Here is a 14,426-nt window from a genome sequence, read left to right as displayed (position 1 = left end):
TTGTTGTTGTTGTTTTTGCTGTTTATTTTTGTAGTTAAACTGGAGTTTTCTCATAGGTATAACACGGGTATTTTATTGCAAGATTGTGGGGAGAAAAAAATCATTTCATTTGTGGTCCTTTAGAGGTATCTGAAAATATGAAAATATTTGCATATTATTAAAAATCTTATATACAATTTGAGAGTTAATCTATTTGTTAAGGTATACTTATTATATATCAAAACCAATTTTAAAGTATGTGTAAAATAATATGTACACATACAACTGTATTCGAAGAACTATATGCTATTTTCACAAATACAATTGTTCATATTACAATTTTTAAACCACATGAATTAAGCTGCTGATTTATATTAAACATTTGTAATTTGTACCTTCTATCTTTCTCTCTCTCTCTCTTACCGACAATCTCGGATCAACAGGGGCGGGGAAACTTTTATACCCTCCACCATTCTATAGTTCTACTTCTTGAAATAACTTGATAGACCCTACAATGAATGTATATTCTGGATCAACGTAAAATTCTAAGTCGATTTAGCGATGTTCGTCTGTCGGTTGTAATCACGCTATCTTAAATGTTGTAATCACACAATAAAAATCTAGCACACGTGTGTATTTTGCCAGTAGGCAGGTAAAGTTCGTAAAAGGGCCATTTTGGTCCATGTTTTCTTATAGCGCCCATATAACGGTATTTCCTAAAGTTCGGCATTTTGATGATTTCAAGTTCGCCGAATGCGTAACATGGGATGAATTTTTGCCAAATTTCGCCTAGAATCGCGTATGTCAAATTTTGCAAAAATCGATACAGATTTATCGATAATATACACTTTTGTTCTTCTAAAATAGTGATTATTTACCGAAAATATTAGCTTTTTCAAGTAAAAAAGCACCTAAGTTTGGCCAGGCCGGGCCCGGATTGTACCCTTCATTTGGAACAAACTTAAAAAACTTTAAAAAATTTCGTCGAAAAATACGGTTTAAATGAAAATCGTTATATGGGGGCTATACGAAGACGAGGACCTGCATTATAGCGAAATGGACCGAGTATACGAGAACGTGGACCAGCATAGACAATTTTGTGTTATAGGTGGAAGTATCCAATTAAGATCTTTCAATGCGAAATTCAAATTCCGGTCTGTAATGTCGCTAAAATCAATGAAATACAGAATATTGAGGGTTACCGTTATTTGGAGCCTCTAATTTAGTAAAAACTCTTCGATTTTTTTGATTTTTTCCAGAGGTATGTATTTTTACCCTTATTCCGAGAAACTATTGTTTTCTTAGGGTTTTTCTTAGAAAGTTCGGGTCCAAGAACCGGGCTGGCCCCAATCCACTTACCCGATAAAGACAAATAATAATAGCCCGCTATAGGAAAGTTTATGGGGTTATTTATAAGCGGTTCAAAAGTTATATTCAAAATACCGATTTTTTGGACCCGGATTTTTTTTAAAAGCCACAAAAAATCGAAAAGGGGCCCATTAGGGACCATCAACAAAATTGATGCCAAATTAAAGCTGACACTCTTACCTTTCCAAAATTCTACAATTTGTGCGAATATCTTTTCTGGGTCCAGAAAAATATTTAATTGAAAAAAAAAAAAGAAAAGAAAATTGAAGAGTTTCTACTAAACTAGAGTTAAGGCTATACGAAAACGTGGCCCGACATGACGAATTTATCTTGCCCACTGACAAAATACGCATGTGTGCAATATCTCAATTCTTTCGAAAGATAATGTGATTACAAGAGACAGACGGACATTGCTAAATCGACTTAGAATTTTATGCTAATCAAGAATATATATAATTTGTTGGGTCTGACATGAGTATTTCGAGGAGTAACAAATGCAATGACAAAGTTGATATACCCTCCATAGTATGATGGAGGGTATAAATAGGTTGTATTTTTTGTACCGGAAAATTTTGAAAAAAATCGAAAATGTCCCATTATGGAGAAATAAGATTTATCCATCACATTACACTACACTTTTGTCGTTCAAAAATGGCGCCACATGTATCGATATCTTTTGTGGGTCTCAAGATATTAGCTTTAAATTTGTCTCCTATGGAAATAGTTTTGACTAAAGCCAAGTTTTTTTAATTGATCCAGGGCTTTTGTTTAGTTTCTTTGTTTCGAATTCAGTGTTGGCCATATACCAGAAAAACTATGGATAGCGTGCCCGGTGTTGGACATGTGCCAGAAGAGAAAACTGAAGGCCCGGACGAAGACCGGCTGCCAACAAAACGTATAAGTTTAGGACAACTACGGTTCGCGTAGTCGGCGTTTGACATTACCAGAGGAGAAAATTTCAAGCACCGGCAGAAGGTCGGCTACCTCCGACAGAATAAACAATTTTAGAAAAACTACGAAACGCGTAGTCGGTATTTAACATTCTCCAGAAGAGCAAATCTAAAGACACATAATATCTTAGGCAATACAAGACATATCATACATATTTTACAAAGGTAAGAGTATGGATTATCATTTGGTACATAAAACTAATTACCCCTTGAAGAGCACATTTTCTACTTTTTGGAGTTTTTTTCCAAAAATTACCGCTACAATAATACCACCTTGCCTGTTAAAATAGCACCATCATACGCTTGAAAATAAATAGGTACTTCAATAAGCTTTAAGATGTTACCAATTTTGTGTAAATCGGTTAAGATGAACCAAATAGAAACCGGACTCTTGTTAATATTCATAGTGGTGTTGGGTATCATAAAGTCTTTCTGTCTTTCCTTACTGGTTCTACTACCAATCATGTTGCATGCATTTGTTAAAAATAGAATTTATAAGTAGTGGCTACGACTTTGGAAAAGTAAATATGCCTAGTCTCCTCCCACCGACAGTTATCGAATCTCACATTTCTCTTTTACGTCATCAATTAAAAACAGAACAATTCAATTAAGTGGAAAATATGTATTTCTCATAAACATGCTTCGCCACAATTCCATACAAATGCGTTTCGATTAGAATTTGGTTTTGTGCAAGTAATGGTGTCGCGTGAATATCAATGGCCATTTCCATTGGTTACTGAAATTGACGCAACTACCAGTCACTTTCATCAGACAAACGGCGATTGATATCGACCTAGCAGATTGATATTTTCTTAAGCCATTTGCCTTGACATTATTTTGCATAAAAAATTGTATTCTTACCACCATTACTAGGGATAGCAAACGCGGGAATTTTTTTTTTTGGGTTTTGGAATTTTCCCATGTTTCATTGAAGCAGTAATTGGGGTTAGTTTTAATTGAAATAATCTATTTAATTCTTTCTGAAAATATGCTACAATCCTGAACCATTTGGTATTTTCCGAAAAATCCAGTAAACCTGTTTTTTAATCAAGATTCTCCGAGTTCGACATCCCCAATAATTACTTTTCGTTGGAATTTTCTATTAATTTTTCTATGGAAAAATGGCTGATGAAGGACAGTGAAAAGAAGCACATTCTTTCATAAAGCTGTTTTTTTTTTAATTTTGAGATTATCATTTCGTGTGAAACTTTGAGAAGTAATCTAGAGGAGTTTGAGTTAATGCTGTAAAGTGTTACTACTGATGGTCGATTTTGGTTTGTTACAAAGAAAGAAAAATACTCACAAAAGCCACCATTTACAAATACCAGTAAGACCTTTTGGATAATGGATAATAAAAACCATAAAGTAGGTGAAGCCTTTATATGAGGGCAATCAAAAATAGACAATTTTATATTAAAAAGATTATTATATATTTGCGAGATTTAAATACCGAATTTGAAATGTGACTAGGATTATCAAAATACCGAATACCGGTGGGTGCCGTAGTATGTGCGATATAGGAAAACGTGGACCTATATGGACAATGTTCCGTCACCAGATCTAGAACCCATTGCGAAATATAAATACCATTTTTTAGACAAATCCTTGAAAAATGTGGCGAAAATCATCAAAATACCGAATATCGGGAGGTAACGTTATATGGGGGCTATACGAATCCTAGACACATTAAAAATTGTTGTGCCAAAATTTGAAACTCTACTTCAAATAATGTGATTTCAACAGACAGAGGGACGGACATCGTTAAATCGCCTCGACATCGTTAATTTTGTGCTGATCATGAATATATATACCTTATGGGGTCTAGGACGAATATTTAGGGATGTTACAAACGGAGAGACAAAGTTAATATACCCTCCTTGGATTGTGGTTGAAGAATATTACTGTATATATTCCCTATAGTCCATTATGACGAAAGCCCTAGATATTCGGTAATTTGATAATTTTAGCCAAACTTTTCAAACGAATTATTTTAAACGTGATGTGTAATTCGTAATGGATGCCTCCGTCTATGGCAAAAAATTAACTTAACAGATCCATCTTTAGGTATAGCTTCATACAGCGGAAACTCCAGATATTTAGTACCATGATAATTTTAACCACATCCTTAATAATATACATATATTTTTTTGAAACTTCGTATTTTAAGTTCGTAATAGGATAACAGAGCGTTAATTTATAAATGACGGAGGGTGAATGAGAAGAGAAAACCTACCTAATGGTTAAACTGTTGATTCAATTCTGTTTTTATTTACGTACTACTGAAACTAATCTAACTTAACCTAGTTGCAGCCACACAATTGTTCTTATCTATTCTAATATTGAATGGAGAACATTGCAGGGCTGCTTGTCATTTCATTCTAGTGGTCTTGTGCATCTACTGAGCGCATCGATATCTGTGCGTGTGGGTCATAACCTTTATTATCTGTCACATTATTGTATACGTCAGCGCACAAGATCACCGAATTGTTCACATGTGGTATTTTATGGCGGCTGGGAAATATGTAATTTTTGAATATTGATTGTTTATTGCTAGTTTTTCCCAGCGCCTCAACCGCAGTATGTACAAAGTATTTTGTACAGAGGATATTCAAAGTTCGGCCCAGTCGAACTCAACTGCTTTCTACTTGTTTATTGTAATTTTTTCAAATTTTCGTTCAAATGGTACATATTTCGGCTCATCCGATCAAATGCAGTCCAGAAATAAGTAATTCATATTTATTGAAACTCGATTCAGATATAGCTCCCATACATATGTTTCATGGGATTTGGGGTTTATAGCAGACCATGTTGTAAATATCCGCCCAAATGAACTAGATGTTTGTACATACGACCGAAATCAGCCTAGCAAAAATGCTTCAAAGTTGGTCAAAATCGGTTAAGATATAGCTATAGCTTCCATGTACAGGGTTGCCCATATTCGACGGACCTTTGGACCCATTCCAATCGACGAGGCTTGTCCGCAGGCAACATTCTTTGCGTCAATTGAATTTTGTACGGAAACAAATGCAAATCAATGCGAATAATTCGTTGTAAAGTGGACCGAGCCATGCCCAACTGCTGAGAACGGCGTTTTTGAGATGTTCTTGGGGACCTTTCAACACTGGCTCGTACGGCAGCGATATTCTCGGCCGATCGCCTTGGTCGACTTTTATATGGCCTCTTCGGATTAGAAAGAGCCTTACCAGTCGAAATTTTTTCGTATAAACGCTTAATGGTGTTCTTAGAAGGCGCACTTCTCACATTTTTAATGTTTTAAAAGCACGTTGAGTTTTCACAATTGACTTTTTGTAAATTTCAACTATTTCAGAGCGCGTGTATTGGTTCATGGTAAAAATCAGCTTGGACTGACGCTTCATTAAGCGATGTGACATCTCTGTCAAAAGTTATGGCGTTGCCAGATGGGTCCGTCAAATATGTGCAACCCTGTATATGTTTCATGCGATTTGGCGTTTTAGTACCTCACATTTGCAATATGCACTTCACAATAATGATATTTTGTGCCAGATATCAGATACAGCTCAGAAATGTTATCGATATCTATTCAGATTTGGCTCCCACACATATCTTCATCCGACTTGACGGTTATTGTGCACCAAACAAGTAATGTCAGCCCCAATTGGATGGATATTTGCTCATTCGACTGTATTTATCCTAGAAGAATATGCGACTTTGTTGACACCCGATTCCCATACATCTATTGCTCCGATATATATTTTTAATATAGTTCTTCTCGAACTTATATTATGCACTCTGCAGCAATGTTATGTGGTACGGGAGGTACAAATGCCTCCGTCTAATTTGGGGGAAATCGGTTCAGAGTTGGATATACCTCCCAAATATTGGATCCCTTTGATTCTAAATACGCATACAAAAAGGTTGATAATTGGCATAGTCCACTTTCTCAATATAAAAGTTTATTTGTAGCACTGATAAAAATGCATTTACTGTTTTTATACCCTCCACCATACATACAGGGGGAGCCACTCGACCGACAGCTGTTGAAATTATTCCAGTGAGAGCTCATTATATTGTTTACAAGCGTACAGAATCATTTTGGTGAGAATCTTCCTGAAAAAAAGTTATTCGTGATGGAATTCAAGCGTGATATTGTGATTTCTTTATATTTGGCTGGAAACCCAAAAGTGGATATCGTTAGAGCACTCCAGCATTTAAATGTGAATAAATCTTTTGAGTCTCGTATCATCACTCGTAGCCCAACGTCAAGGAAGTGGACGGAAGAAAACAGCAACATCAGTAGAAATGGTTCGAACAGAAAAGAAGCGACTTGATCGAAACCCGCGTCGCTGTGATCGAAAAATGCCTCTTGAGCTGAGCATATCGCAATATTCCATTCGGCAAATATTAAGAAAATGAGCTCGGGGTAAAGCCATTGAAATTCCAATAAGTGCAAGAACTTACACCGCAACAGTAAGAAAATAGACTCAAAAGAGCTAAAGAGTTGCCTTTTATGTTTCGTATTCGAATATTGTAATGGCTTATGACAAAAGTTGCCTATGTAGGTCCATGTCTTCGTATAGACTTCAATAACGGCTATGCTCGGTATTTTTCACATTTTAACAGAATGCAGCCCGGCGGAACTTACTGCTTGAAGTTTTGGTTTTTAGTAGGAAGTTTTGGAGTTTTTTGGGAGGAAAAATATAGAAATTTGTGTATTTTAGAGGAAATCAGTAAATCATGTCGGTTTTTATTCAAAATTGTACTCGTTTTGTATTGCAGCTACAAGTATATAAGTTTTATGTAAATATTACTCTTTCTGAAGTTTCAACCAATATATATATTTTTCTATATATATATTTTTCTAAACTTTGAACTTTTGTAAAGGAGGCACAAAATCAAATTAGATCCTACTCTCGAGGGTAATATCGCACACTAACTCGTCAGACGGAAAGTAACTCATCTAAGACAGCTTTCGCCCACAGAGTCTTATTTTTCACATAAATCATATCTACTTTCTGTAGCCAGAGAGCTGAAGAAAAGCTAAAATATACACATTTGAAGTTGTTTATATCGGCGATTAAGGACCGAGTAATTCGGTCGATATTATTAGCGATTTCGAATGAAGTTTGTTTTTTTCCTATTAGAAGAGACCGGAATTGAATTGGTCCTGTACAAGTTTGTTGCATGTGTTGGTTTTCAAGAAAACTACCCAGCTGTTTTCAAATTTATCCAAAATTTGGTTTCATTGGACTTCCCTGTCATTCGGTCAGCACCAACCAAGAAATACTTTGCAACTTTCACATTGATTTCTTGACGTCACCTGCAACATTTGGTTTACTGGGCATAGACCAAGAAGCCATTCAATCCTTCAACCATTTTATCTAACACAAATTTCGCCTTTGCAAACCATACGAAACCACTGTGGTTAGCTTCACCACTTGGCGATTCATTTCAAATCGCTGCGAGCATTTACCGCCAACACATCAATGTTCTGCAACATTGAATCATTTAATGGAAACGAATTGAATTGAATTCGATTGCCTGCTAATGATTATCGTCAAAAAGTAGAGCCGAATTATGTTCAGCATTTCGCAATCGCATGCCTTCACTATTCAACATGACGTTAAGGCTCATTGTACATTCAAATGCCGTTAATGCTTTCGGAGATGTGCTTTGGTTTTTGCGATGGGACTTCCGTGAGCGCCAAAGCTCATAATACACTATCGTAAATGATGTTATTAGAAGCAGGAGGGATGTGGGGGGGTTGTAATATCCCCCACCCTGTTGTTGGCGGTGAGAAAACCCCAGATGAAGAGGAATGTTGAATATGGAAATGTCGTTGTGTGAATAACTTTAGAAAATCTTGGCGCAAACCATACAAGGAATTAGAGGTATGCCAACGAACTATTACACCACCTACCCCTTCACACTCTTACCCACAGTCTTACCTATTTAAATGCCTCCATAGCACAGAAGATAATTTGGAAAAGTGTGAAAGTTAGAAAGAAATAATGCTAAGCGTAATAAATGAAATCTAAATAAGACGTCACAAGTAGTGTTTTTTTCGCACTAATTTCATTAAGCAAGACAATGGGAAGCATACCAACTATGCCAGTATCAGGTACGTCCACATTACCACAGTGAATTCTTCCACTGTCACCATTATGTGAAGTTCTCCTTTGTCGTGGAAGACACCGCCATTTACGAGAATTTGAATTCGTGATTTAATGGTCACCGGTTGTGTTTGTCTGTTTTCTAGCTTTGGATGCAATTCAAGGAATTTCAAGTGGTTATTACGGTCGGTGTCTTGGCAAAGAATTTTATCTACGCTTACAGCTGTAGTGTCTTCAGTGGAGAACAATTTCTTCGTGGCTGAAATATTTACGAGAGTAAGAGAAAAATTTAAGAAAAACTCAAAGACATAGTTCTGTGGTAGCAATGACGCCATACTTGGATTTAAGTTCCGCAAAGCGGTAATATGCTCAGCTTATGTTCGTTTGTTTAAATCAGTAGGATTTAATGTACATATGAAAAAAGTATTATGATGTTCATGGATTTTGATCGACCCGGGTCCAACTGTCGATGGGGAATCAAGATTTTCTCCGGTAAAAAACAGTAAGTTTAGTTGGGCCGAACTTTGAATACCCTTCAACATATGAAAAGAATTTGCATCTTTCAAAAAAAATCTTTTAAAAACTACTGCTAAAATCATAAATAAACAGAGAATTATCGTTATATTGGGACCTATACGAAGACGTGGACCTGTATATACATTGTTGTCAATGTCAATTTTTGTCAAAGTCCATTACTATAGGGAGGTATCATTATATGGGTGCTGCATGGGCAATTATCTGTCAGAGATGGATTGAACTTCAATTTCCAAATTTTAAACATTTTCTGTGAAAAGTGTGGCAAAAATCATCAAAATACCGAATATCTGGAGGTACAGTTATATGAGGCACAGTTATACAGGGTTGCCCATATTCGACGGACCCATGTTTTTTTTTTTTTAAATCAAAGAAAAAAAATAAAAATTTGGCGGTTGGCAATGTTAATCATTTAATTTGTTCCAAGTAGATTTTTTTACATCAATTTTTATACCCTCCACCATACTATGGAGGGTATATCAACTTTGTCATTCCGTTTGTAACTCCTCGAAATACTCATATCAGACCCAACAAAGTATATATATTCTTGATCAGCGTAAAATTCTAAGTCGATTTAGCGATGTCCGTCTGTCTGTCTGTCTGTCCGTCTGTCTGTCTGTCTGTTGTAATCACGCTATCTTTCGAATGAATTGAGATAGTTGGCTAAAATTTTGCACACATGTTTATTTTTCCAGTAGGCAGGTTAAGTTTGTAAATGGGCTATGTAGGTCCACGTTTTCATATAGCCCCCATATAACGGTACCTCCCTATATTCGGTATTTTGATGATTTTAGCGACATTATTCACGGGAATTGTTTCAAATTTGGTATTTGAAGTTCAAAATGGATACTACACCCTAAGACGGAAAATTATCCGTGCAGGTCCACGTCTTCTTATAGCCCCCATATAACGGTACCTCCCGATATTCGGTATATTGATGATTTTAGCGACATTATTCACGGGAATTGTTTCAAATTTGGTATTTGAAGTTCAAAATGGATACTACACCCTAAGACAGAAAATTGTCTGTGCAGGTCCACGTCTTCATATAGCCCCCATATAACGGTACCTCCCTATATTCGGTATTTTGATGATTTTAGCGACATTATTCACCGGAATTGTTTTAAAATTGGTATTTGATGTTCGTTATGGGAACTACAGTCTGTGACAGAAAATTGTCTGTGCGGGGCCAGGTCTTCGGATAGCCCCCATATAACGGTACCTCCCTATATTCGGTATTTTGATGATTTTAGCTACATTATTCACCGTTTATTTCAAGTTTCGAATTTGAATATGGTAATGGCTTATGAGAAACAATGCCTATGTATGCCCACGTCGTATAGACCCCAAAATAACGGCTATATTCGGTATTTTCAAAATTTTAACACAATTTTTTAAGGATTTTATTTTTGAAAATTTCCAAATTCGTTGCAAATGGTGGAGGGTATTAAAATTTCGGCCCGGCCGAACTTACTGCTTTTAACTTGTTTTATTTCTCATTTTCACACAACAAGAACTGAACCTCTATTCTGGCATTCATTTTGTGTACATTAAAGGCGTTTCAGTAACACACATTACACCAATTTTGTGTGAGTTAAACATTCTGAAACTTTCATGGTGAGAGCCGCGTTTTTTCTGGATTTGTGATGCATGATATGTTTTAAAATGTAAAAAAAATCGCACCAAAATTAGGACAAATTCTTGTGTAATGAATGGTAGCAATACCTTTGTGACGAGAAAGTGGTATGTGTAAGGTGTATCGAATACACGACGTGTTCCAGGACGTGTCCAATGCACAGTGGTCGAGGTCGTATGGGAACAGCGGCCAAAAATACTTTCAGTGCAGATATCAATATGAGTCTTTGGTTATGGTACCTTGATGGGATAAATATAAAAAATGTTACAAAATAGATATGGTCGATGCATGTTTTGGCATGGTCCCCATATAACGTACCTCCCGAATAAGGGTTATTTGCCCAATTCTTGTCACATTTCTACACCAGATTGTAATGTTATTTGACATTTTACGTTCTAAGGAGCTAAACAAGTAAAAAGCTGTAAGTTCGGCCGGGCCGAACTTTTAATACCCTCCACAAATTTGGCAATTTCCAAAAAATAAAACCCGTTAAAAATTCTGTTAAAATCTTAAAAATATCGAATGCTTATTCGACGAAAATTGAAACAATCACTGTAAATAACGTCGCTAAAATCATTAAAATACCGAATATCGGAGGGTACCGTTATATAGGGGCTATATGAAGACGTGGACCTACATGGCTCATTCTTTGACTTTGGATGAAGTATCCATTACGAACTTCAAATACCAAATTTGAAACGATTCCGGTAAACAATGTCGCTAAAATCATCAAAAAACCGAATATCGGGGGGTACCGTTATATGGGGGCTATACGAAGACGTGGACCTGCACAGATAATTTTCTGTCTTAGGCTGTAGCATCCATTACAAACTTCAAATGCCAAATTTGAAATAATTCCGGTGAATAATGTCGCTAAAATCATCAAAATACCGAATATCGGGGGTACCGTTATATGGGGGCTATATGATAACTTGGACCTACATGGCCCATTTACGAACTTAACCTGCCTACTGGGAAAAAAATACATATGTGCAAAATTTTAGCCTTCTATCTCAATATGTTCGAAAGATAGCGTGATTACAACAGACAGACAGACAGACAGACGGACAGACAGACGGACGGAGATGGCTAAATCGTCTTAGAATTTTACGCTGATCAAGAATATATATACTTTGTTGGGTCTGACATGAATATTTCTAGGAGTTACAAACGGAATGACAAAATTAATATACCCTCCATAGTATGGTGGAGGGTATAAAAACAACTAACTACATTTTCTCTTTTTTGATGCTATTTTCGAAGTGTCCCGTTAGAATGAAGCCAAGATTATTATGTTTTCTAAAAAGCTTAACCTCTTAAGAGTTCATTTGTACACATTTGGCAATAAATATCTGATTTTAATTTTTTTGAATTTTGGCCAATGGCAGCGACCACTGTGCAATGGTTATTAAAACTTAATTTATTTGAATTTTACGTGTTTTAATTTTACCTATATCAATAGCTATTTTTCAAAAAATAGCTTCACAATCCCTCACTTTTCTCGATGCCGCTTTCCCTTTATACCAAGGAAACTTCGCTTTATCTTTGTTTATTTAATAATTCTTTTTATTAGTATTTTCTTTTAGAATATTTAATTTTATATAAATTCAAAAAATAATGAGTATAAATTTATAGATTTATTTTTTAATACAAAATAAAGTGAAGATATTTACGTACTAATTTAATGATTTACTTATGATATAAATATGTATGCATAGATGAATAACACAACTTGTAACATTTGATCAAATTCGACAATCTCGGGGCTCTAGAGATTGTGAATTTACAAAAAAATAAAACATAACAAGATGTAAAAAATGAAACAACTTTTCAGAATAATGTGTAATACGTTGTTTGGGAAATTTCATAGATTTCGATAACTAGTACATACATGTATGTATTTTACTATATATATGTGTGTATATTATAATTTATGAACGAGTGTCATTTTATGTGTGTTTCTTGATGTATTGAATTATTTCAAACCCTTTAGTATTTTTTTGAACTGTTTAAAAAAAGTTAACAATTTTAAATTTTCTCTCCATAACTGACGCAAATCATTTATTTGGCAAACATATACTACACTGTTTCCCTGGCAACAAAAGCTATCTTGATTTATTTGCAATCACGATCGAAATCACAGTACTAATGATAAGCAGCACCACTGGTTTTGTAGGAAAAATCACACTTTTCACCTAATACAAATTGCAAGTTTATATTCAGAATTTATGTGAATACAACCTCTGAACCAATCATTGCCATGTTTATGTTAGAGTTTTTTTGTAGAGTCAACCTAATTTAAAAGGATTTATTTGAAGTATATGGGTATGATAAGTTTAATCCAAATCTTGTGGGTTAATCCCTTTATATGTAAACGTACTGTAAGATTGTTGTATAGAGCATGATATGGCTTCGATTAGGATTATATTAAAAAATATTTATTGAACCAATAGGTATACCGGACCAAGTTTCACCATTTGTCCAATTTGGACTTATATTACATATATGGCGGAAAATAACCGTAAAATCGCATGAAGATGTTTATCGAAGGTATATAAAAATCTGAACCGATTTCGATAAATTTGACAGAGATATTTCGAGCAAGGTTTTCTGATACAAGGCATTAAATATCATTTTTGTGGAGTGCATATTAAGCATGTGAGGGACTTTAGCACCAAATCGGCTGAAACTATATATGAGCTATAGCTATATCTGAACCGATTTCACCAAATTTCATATACTTGTTTCTAGGATGAATTCAATCGGAATTGCCAAAATTTATTCCATTTAGGTTGACATTAGCCATTTGGAGCACAATAAACCTCATGTCGGATAAATATATAAATATGGGAGTTATCTCCTAATCTGATCCGGTCTCGACAAAATTTGATACAGGTAGCTAAATAAGTTATGTTGTACCAAATTTTATTTTTGTGGAGTGCATAATACCTATGTGAGGGACTTAAATCCCCAAATCGGATCTGTATCGATTTTCTACAAATTTGCTTCTTGCTTTTAGACTGAATTCGGTCAAAATGTGCAAAAATTCAGGTCATTTGGACTGATAATTCGGTTTGAAGATATATACTGGGTAAGACGAAAAACTGCAACCAACTTCAGACTGCTGTCATTTCTAAGCCACTCGTTCAATAGCTGTTAAAATTATTCCAGTGACAGCTCATTATATTGTTTACAAGCGTACAAAAGCATTTTGGTAAGAATTTTCTAGAAAAAAAAGTTATTCGTGATGGAATTCAAGCGTGATAGTGTAATTTTATTACGTTAGGCTGCAAAACCACATGTGGCAATGGTTTAAGCACTCCAGCATTTAAAAGTGAATAAATCTTTTGTGTCTCATATCGTCGCTCGTTAACGTGATATCGGTAGCGTAGCCCGACGTCATGGAAGTGGACGGAAGAAAACAGCAACATCAGCAGAAATGGTTCGAAAAGTAAAGAAGCGACTTGATCGAAAGCGGCGTCGCAGTGGCCGAAAAAATGGGTCGTGAGCTGAACGCAATATTCCATTCGGCAAACATTGAAAAATGAGCTCGGGGTAAAGCCATTTAAATTCCTTCCGTCTGTACGTTTGTGAAAATCACTCTAGCTTCCGAACGAAATGAAGTAGATTGATAAAATTTTACTCAAATGTCTGCAGGACTTTTGGTATTGAAAATGGTGAAAATGTAAGTCCACGTCTTCGTATAGACCCCATACAACGCTACCTCCCGATATTCGGTATTTTGATGATTTTAGCGACATTATTCACCGGAATTGTTTCAAATTTATTATTTGAAGTTCGAAATGTATACTACAGTCTAAGACAGAAAATTGTCTGTGCAGGTCCACGTCTTCGTATAGACCCCAA

The 14,426-nt window shown here is 35.5% G+C and overlaps 1 protein-coding gene across 1 annotated transcript in view; it reads right to left on the bottom strand.

Moving 5' to 3' along the window:
• The window catches only part of LOC131801739 (5-hydroxytryptamine receptor 2A-like), a 95,779-nt gene continuing 81,353 nt past the window's right edge, over nt 1–14,426 (bottom strand). Inside the window, exon 4 of the mRNA XM_059120682.1 lies at nt 1–129. The gene's annotated coding sequence lies outside the window, so the exon portion shown is untranslated. The remainder of the gene's footprint in view (nt 130–14,426) is intronic.

This window comes from Musca domestica, unplaced genomic scaffold (genome assembly GCF_030504385.1).
Source record: "Musca domestica strain aabys unplaced genomic scaffold, Musca_domestica.polishedcontigs.V.1.1 17, whole genome shotgun sequence".
NCBI lineage: Eukaryota > Metazoa > Arthropoda > Insecta > Diptera > Muscidae > Musca > Musca domestica.
This window is presented reverse-complemented; position numbering and strand designations above follow the sequence as displayed.